Raw genomic sequence first — 8,975 nt, 5'->3', positions numbered from 1 at the left:
CAGTTCTTTTGTCTCCTTAGGTGAGTTTATTCCTAGATATTTAATTCTTTTTGTTGCAATGGCGAATGGGATTGATTCCTTAATTTCTCTTTCTGATTTTTCATTGTTAGTATATAGAAATGCAAGTGCTTTCTGTGTGTTGATTTTGCATCCTAGAAATTTGCTAAAGTCACTGATTAGCTCTAGTAATTTTCTGATACTATCCTTAGGATTTTCTGTGTACAGTATCATGTCATCTGCAAACAGTGAGAGCTTTACTTCTTTTCTGATCTGGATTCATTTTATTTCTTTTTCTTCTCTGATTGCTGTGGCTAGGACTACCAGAACTACGTTGAACAACAGTGGTGAAAGTGGACACCCTTGTCTTGCTCCTGATCTTAGTGGGAATGCTTTCAGTTTTTCACCACTGAGAATAATGTTTGCTGTAGGCTTATCATATATGGCCTTTACTATGTTGAGGCAGGTTTCTTCTATGCCCATTTTTTGGAAGAGTTTTAATCATAAGTGGGTGCTGAATTTTGTCAAGGCTTTTTCTGCTTCTATTATCATATGCTTTTTGTCTTTCAATTTGTTAATATGGTGTATCACATTGATTGATTTGTGTATATTGAAGAATCCTTGCATCCCTGGAATAAACCCAACTTGATCATGGTGCATGAGCTTTTTGATGTGTTGCTGAATTCTATTTGCTAACGTTTTGTTGAGGATTTTTACATCTATGTTCATCAGTGATATTGGCCTGTAGTGTTCTTTTTTGTGTGTTATCTTTGTCTGGTTTTGATATCAGGGTGATGGTGGCCTTGTAGAATGTATTTGGAAGTGTTCCTTCCTCTCCAATTTTTTGAAAGAGTTTTAGAAGTATAGGCATTAGCTCTTCTCTAAATGTTTGATGGAATTCTCCTGTGAAGCCATCTGGTCCTGGGCTTTTAATTTTGGGGGAGATTTTTGATCACAGCTTCAATTTTGGTGCTTGTAATTCGGTTGTTCATAATTTCTATTTCTTCCTGGCTCAGTCTTGGAAGATTGAGCTTTTCTAAGACTGTCCATTTCTTCCAGGTTATCTATTTTATTGCCATATAGCTGTTCATGACAGTCTCTTATAATCCTTTATGTTTCTGCATTGTCTGTGGAAACCTCTCCTTTTTCATTTCTAATTTTGTTGATTTGATTCTTCCCTCTTATTTTCTTGATGAGTCTGGCTAAAGCTTTGTCAATTTTGTTTATCTTCTCGAAGAATCAGCTTTTAGTTTTATTGATCTCTACTGTTTTTTCTTTCATTTCTTTTCCATTAATTCCTGCTTGGATCTTTAGGATTTCTTTCCTTCTACTAATTTTGGGGGGTTTTGTTATTCTTTTTCCAGTTGTTTTAGGTGTAAAGTTAGGCTGTCTATTCAATGTTTTTATTGTTTCTTGAGGTAGGATTGTATTGCCATAAACTTCCCTCTTAGGACTGCTTTCACTGCATCCCATAGGATTTGCGTTGTTGTGTTTTCATAGTCATTTGTTTCTAGAAATTTTTTTTATTTTCCTTTTGATTTCTTCAGTAACCTGTTGGTTATTTAGAAACAGCTTGTTTGGTCTCCATGTGTTTGTGTTTCTTACACTTTTTTTCTTGTGATTGATATCTAGTCTCATAGCATTGTGGTCAGAGAAGATGCCTGATATGATTTCAATTTTCTTAAATTTTCTGAGGTTTGATTTGTGACCCAAGATGCGTTCTATACTGGAGAATGTTCCTTGTGCACTTGAGAAGATGGTGTATTCTTCTGCATTTGGATGGAGTGTCCTGAAGATATCAATGAGATCTGTCTCATCTAATGTATCATTTAAGACATGTGTTTCCTTACTAATTTTCCATCTTGATGATCTGTCCATTGGTGTGAGTGGGGTATTAGAGTCTCCTACTATTATTGTGTTACTATCAATTTCTCCTTATGTGTCTGTTATGAAAGAAATCAAGACATAAACAGATGGAGAGATAGTCCATATTCCTGGGTAGGAAGAATCCATACTGTGAAAATGACTATACTACCAATTGCAATCTACAGATTTAATGTGATCCCTATCAAATTACCAACAGCATTTTTTCACAGAACTAGAACAATAAATTTCACAGTTCTTATGGAAACACAAAAGACCCCAAATAGCCAAAGCTATGCGAAAAAAGCTATGAGAAAAGAAGAATGGAGCTGGAGGAATCAACCTTCTTGACTTCAGGTTATACCACAAAGCTACAGTCATCAAGACAGTATGGTACTGCTGTACCATACTGATATACAGACCAATGGAACAAGATAGAAAGCCCAGAAATAAACCCATGCACCTATGGCTACCTTATTTTTGACAAAGGAGGCAAGAATATACAATGGGGCAAAGAGAGCCTCTTCAATAAATGGTGCTAGGAAAACTGGATAGCTACATGTAAAAGAATAAAATTAGAACACTTCCTAACACCACTTACAAAGATAAATTCAAAGTGGTTTAAAGACCTAAATGTAAGACCAGAAACTGTAAAACTCTTAAAGGAAAACGTAGGCAGAACACTGGATGACATAAATCAAAGCAAAATCCTCTCTGACCCACCTCCTAGGGAAATGAAAATAAAAACAAAAGGAAACAAGTGGGGCCTGATTCAACTCAAAAGCTTCTGCACAGCAAAGGAAACTATAAACAAGGTGTAAAGACAACCCTCAGAATGGGAGAAAATAATAGCAAATGAAACAACTGACAAAGGATTAATTTCCAAAATATACAAGCAGCTCATACAACTCAGTACCAGAAAAACAAACAATCCAATCAAAAAGTGGGAAAAAGACCTAAACAGACATTTCTCCAAAGAAGACATACAGATGGCTAACAAACACATGCAAAGATGCTCAGTATCACTCATTATTAGAGAAATGCAAATCAAAACTACAATGAGATATCACCTCACAGAAGTCAGAATGGCCCTCATCAAAAAGTCTACAAACAATAAATGCTGGAGGGTGTGGAGAAAAGGGAACATTCTTGCACTGTTGGTGGGAATGTAAACTGATACAGCCACTATGGAAGATGGTATGGAGAGTCCTTTAAAAACTAGGAATAAAACCACCATATGACCCAGTGATCCCACTCCTAGCCATATACCCTGAGGAAACCAAAATTGAAAGAGACACATGTATCCCACTGTTCACTGCAGCACTATTTACAACAGCTAGAACATGGAAGCATTTAGCATAGCTAGAACATCAACAGATGCATGGATAAAGAAGTGGTGGTACATATACACAACGGAACATTACTCAGCCATAAAAAGGAACACATTTGAGTCAGTTCTAATGAGGTGGATGACCTAGAACCTATTCTGCAGAGTGAAGTGAGTCAGAAAGAGAAACATAAATACTGTAGTCTAATGCATATATACAGAATCTAGAAAAAATGGTACTGAAGAATTTATTTCCAGGACAACAATGGAGAAATAGACATAGAGAATAGACTTACGGACATGGGGAGAGGGGAGGAGAGGGTGAGATGTATGGAAAGTGTAACATGGAAACTTACATTACCATATGTAAAATAGATAGCCAATGGGAATTTGCTGTATGTCTCAGGAAACTCAAACAGAGGCTCTGTATCAACCTAGAGGGGTGGGATGGAGGGAGATGGGAGGGAGTTTCAAAAGGGAGGGGATATATGTATACCTATGGCTGATTCATGTTGAGGTTTGACACAAAACAGCAAAATTCTGTAAAGCAACTATCCTTCAATAAAAATTAATTTTAAAAAATCAGAGCAAAAATCAATGATATGGAAAATAGGAAATTAATAGAAAAAATTTCAAAGAAACCCCAAAGCTGTTTTTTTTGCAAAAATCAATAAAATTGATAAACTTCAGGGCAAGTTAACTCTCAGACTTAACTAAAGAGAGAAAACACAAATTACTAATATCAGAAGTGAAAGAGGGGGCATCACTATTGATTCCATGGACATTAAAAAGATAACAAATACTAGGAGCAATTCTGTGCCCACAAGTCTGATAGCTTAGATGAGATGAACCAATTTCTTGAAATATAAAATCTACCAAAACTCACATAAAGAGAAACATATAATCTAAATAGTCCTATATCTGTTAAATAAGCTGAATCAATAATTAATACTCTTCTAATACAAAAAAGCACCAGGTCCAAATGGGTTGCCTGGTAAATTCTATCATTTAAGAAAGAAAGTTTACAAATTCTCTACAATCTCTTCCAGAAAATAGAAGTAAAGTAAATATTCCTAACTCATTTATTTCCTTAATACCAAAACTAGATAAAGACATTGTAAGTAAAGAAAATTAGACTAAGATCACTCATGAACACAGATGCAGAAATATTCAACAAAAATATTAGCAAATGAAAGTCAACAGTATATAAAAAGATTATGCACTTCAAAAAAGTGAGATTTATTCCAGGTTTACAAAGCTTGTTCAACATTTGAAAATCAGTTAATATAACTTATCACATCAATGGGCTTCCCCAGTGACTCAATGGCAAAAATCCACCTATCTTGCAGATGTGGGTTCAGCCCCTGGGTTGGGAAGATCCCCTGGAGAAGGAAATGGCAACCCACTCTAGCATTCTTGCCTGGGAAATCCTATGGGTGGAGGAGCCTGGCAGCCTACAGTCCATGGGGTTGCAAAAGATTTGGACACAACTTAGCAACTAAACAATAACAACAAATCACATCAACAGGCTGAAGAAGAAAAATTACATTCTCACATAAAGTAGGTGCAGAAAAAGTATTTAATAAAACCCAACTCCCATTCATGATAAAAACTCTCAGGAATGCAGGAGAGCTTTCAAATTTAATAAAGAAAACCTGGGGGGAAGAAACCTACAGCCAGTATTATACTTACTGGTCAGAAACTAGATGCTTTCTTGCTAAGACCAGAAACCAGGTAAGGATGCCACCTCTCACCTCTCCTATTCAGCATCACACTGGGAGTCCTAGCAAATGCAGCAAGACTGGGAAGAAAAGGAATACAGATCCGGAATGAATAAATGAAGCTGCCGTTTTCACAAATGACATCATTGCCTATGTAGAAAATCCCAAAGAATCAACAACAACAAAAGATCTGTTGAAACCAATACATGATTACAACAACATGGCAGGAAACAAACTTAGTATACAAAACTCAATTGTTTTCTTATATACCAGTAACAAACAATTGAGACTGAAAAATAAAAACACAAAATACCACTAACATTAGCACAAAAATAACCATGAACTGCTAGATGTAAACCTATAAATCAAAACAAAATATGTACAAGATCTGTATGAGGAGAGCTGCTGAATTCTGAAGAATTAAACCAAAGGAGAACTGAATAGATGGAGGGATGGCCTATGTCCGTGGATAGGAAAACTTGATGAAGCCAAGATGTTGGTTCTCTCCCAATTAACCTATGGATTCACTGCAATCTCAATTTAAATCTCAGCAAAGTATTATCTGGATGTGGACAAACTGATTCTAAGATCTATATATGGAGAAACAAAAGACTCAGAATAGCCAACACAATGTTGAAAAAGAAGAACCAGATCAGAAAACTAATACCACCAGACTTCACAACTTACTAGACATCTACAGTGATCAAGACTACATGATATTGGCAAAGAAATAGACTAACAGATCAGTGAAACAAAATAGAGAGCCCAGAAATAGGCCCTCATAAACAGTCAACTGATCTTTGACAGTTGAGGAGCAAAAGCAATTCACATGAGTCTTTTCAGAAAATGTTGCTGGAACAACTGAGTATCCACAGGCAAAAAAGTGAGTCTGGATGCTAATTTTACATCTTTCACAAAAATTAACTCAAAATGGATCATAGATGTAAATGAAAAATGCAAAACTATAAAACTTCTAGGAGATAAATAGGAGAAAATCTTGGTAACCTTCAGTTTAGACATAACACCAAAAACATAAATCAAGAAAGGAAAATTTTGATAAGTGAGTTTTCATTAAAATTAAAAATGTCTGCTCTGAGAAAGACACTGTTAAGAGAATGAGAAGATAGGAAAATGAGAAGACTGGGAGACAATATTTGCAACCACTTATCTAATAAAAGATTAGAATCTAAAATTTACAAAAGGTTCCTAAAATTCACCTTAAGAAAACAAATGAAGCTATTTTTAAAGAGCAGTAAAAGATAGGAATAAGCACTTCACCAAGTTTAGACAGATAACAAATAAGCATGTGAAAAAATACTTCACCTCTTATGTCATCAGGGAAATGCAAATTAAAAGAACGAGATTATTGCTGTTCAGTCTCTAAGTCACGTCAGACCTTTTGTGACCCCATGGACTGTAGTACACTAGGCTCCCCTGTCCTCCACTATCCCCCGGAGTTTGTTCAGCTTCATGTCCATTGAGTTAGTAATGCTATGTAACCACCTGATGCTCTCCTACCCCTTTCTCCTCCTGCCCTCAATCTTTCCCAGTATCGGGGTCTTTCCCAATGAGTTATCTCTTCTCACCAGGTGGCCAAAGTATTGGAACTTCAGCTTCAGCATCAGTTCTTCCAATGAATATTCAGGGTTGATTTCCTGTAGGATTGACTGGTTTGATCTCCTTGCAGTCCAAGGGACTCTCAAGAGTCTTCTCCAGCACCACAATTTGAGAGTATCAATTCATTGGCTCTCAGCCTTCTTTACGGTCCAACCCTCATATCCATACACGGAAAAACCTCAGCTTTGGTGACATGGACCTTTGTCAGCAAAGTAATGTCCCTGCTTTGTAATGTGCGGTCTAGGTTTGCCATAGCTTTTCTTCCAGGAGAAAGTGTCTTTTAATTTTGTGGCTGCAGTCACCACCTGCAGTGATTTTGGAGCCCAAGAAGATAAAATCTGCCACTGTTTCTACTTTTTCTCCTTCCATTTGCCAGGAAGTGATGGGACCAGATGTCATGATCTTAGTTTTTTTTAATGTTGAGTTTCAGGCCAACTTTTTCACTCTCCTCTTTCACCCTAATGAAGAGGCTCTTCAGTTCCTCTTCACTTTCTGCCATTAGAGTGGTGTCATCTGCATATCTGAAGCTGTTGATATTTCTCCCGGCAATCTTGATTCCAGCTTGTGATTCATCCAGCCCAGCATTTCACATGATGTACTCTGTACAGAAGTTAAATAAGCAGGGTGACAATATACAGCTTTGTTGAATTTCTTTCCCAATTTTGAGCTAGTCAGTTGTTCCATGTTATAATTGTTGCTCCTTGACCTGCATATAGATTTCTCAGGAGGCAGGTAACATGGTCTGGTATTTGCATCTCTTTGAGAATTTTCCACAGTTTGTTGTGATCCACACAGTCAAAGGCTTTAGCATAGTCAATGAAGCAGAAGTAGATGTTTCTCTGGAATTACCTTGCTTTCTCTATGATCCAACGAATGTTGGCAATTTGATCTCTGGTTCTTCTTCTGCCTTTTTAAATCCAACTTGTACATCTGAAAGTTCTCAGTTCACATACTGCTAAAACCTGGCTTGAAAGATTTTGAGCATAACCTTATGAGCATGTGAAATGAGTGCAATCATATGGTAGTTTCAACATTCTTTAATGTTGCTCTTCTTTGGGATTTGAATGAAAACTGACCTTTTCCTATCCTGTGGCCACTGCTGAGTTTTCCAAATTTGCTAGCGTGCTGAGTGCAGCACTTTAATAGCACCATCTTTTAAGATTTTAAATAGCTCAGCTGGAAATCCATCACCTCCACTAGCTTTATTCATTAAAAAAAAAAAAATGGAAAACTATATAAAAACCGCTGTTGTTTAGTTGCTGTGTCTGACTCTAGTGACCTGAAAGACTGTAGCCCACCATGCTCCTCTGTCCACAGGGTTTTCCAGGCAAGAATACTGGAGTGGGTAGCCGTTTCCTTCTCTAGGTGATCTTCCCAACCCAGGGATCAAACCTACATCTTCTGCATAAGCAGGCAGATTCTTTACCTCTGAGCCATTTGGGAAGCCCATTCAAACATTAGAATGTTCAAAATCCAGAGCACTGACCTCCCTGAACATTGGCAAGGACGTGAAGCAGCAGAAACTCTCATTCATTGCTGGCAAGAATGCAAAATGGTGCAGCCACTTTGGAAGAGTTTGGCATTTTCTTATAAAAGCAAATATAGAGTTGCCATACAATTCAGCAGCTACCCCCCTCAGTATTTATCCAAATCAGGGGGAAAGTTATGTCCACATAAAAACATGCTCAGCAATGTTTTTAGCAGGTTTCTTTCTTTCTTTTTTTTTTTTTTTGCAGTATAATTAATTACATTGTTGTATTAGTTTCTGGTGTACAGCAAAATGATTCAGTTATACATACATACATATATTCTTTTTCATATCTTTCTCATTATAATTTATTACAAGATATTGATTATAGTTTCCTGTGACACACAGTAGGACTGTGTTGTTTTAGCAGCTTCATTCACAATGGGAAGAAACTTGGACGTCCTTCAGTAGGTGAGTAGAGAAATAAACTGTGGTACACACAGATACTGGGAAATTATTCAGCGCTAAAAATAAATGAGCTGTCAAGCCTCCAAAAGACAGGGAGGAATCTTAGATGCTTGTTTTTAAGTGAAAGTAGTCAATCTGAAGAGGCTGCAAACTATTTGAATCAACTTCATGCCATTCTGGGAAAGGCGAAACCTGATGACAGTGAGCCGTGAGCCTCAGCGGGTGGCGACACCGGCTCATGAGTTGACAACGCGCCGCTGTGCGACAAGATGCTAACACAGGCGAGTGTGCGGAGGGTGATGGATACAGCAACTCTGTACTTCCCTACGAACACGCCCTGCTCTAAAAAATAAAGTCTGTTTACAAGACCACAACCTTCCAGGGGCGTCCTGCACACCACGCCTCACTTCCTCTCCTCTTGGGAACACCCGAGGGCAGGTCTCTCCCCAGATGTTTCTGAAGGCCCCCTGGCCGCAGAGCCGAGAGTGATGTCAGACATGGAGACAGCTCAGCT

The sequence above is a fragment of the Oryx dammah genome, unplaced genomic scaffold, assembly GCF_014754425.2.
Source record: "Oryx dammah isolate SB20612 unplaced genomic scaffold, SCBI_Odam_1.1 HiC_scaffold_18, whole genome shotgun sequence".
Classification (NCBI taxonomy): Eukaryota; Metazoa; Chordata; class Mammalia; order Artiodactyla; family Bovidae; genus Oryx; species Oryx dammah.
The sequence above is the reverse complement of the archived record's forward strand: the minus strand, read 5'-3'. Positions refer to the sequence as shown.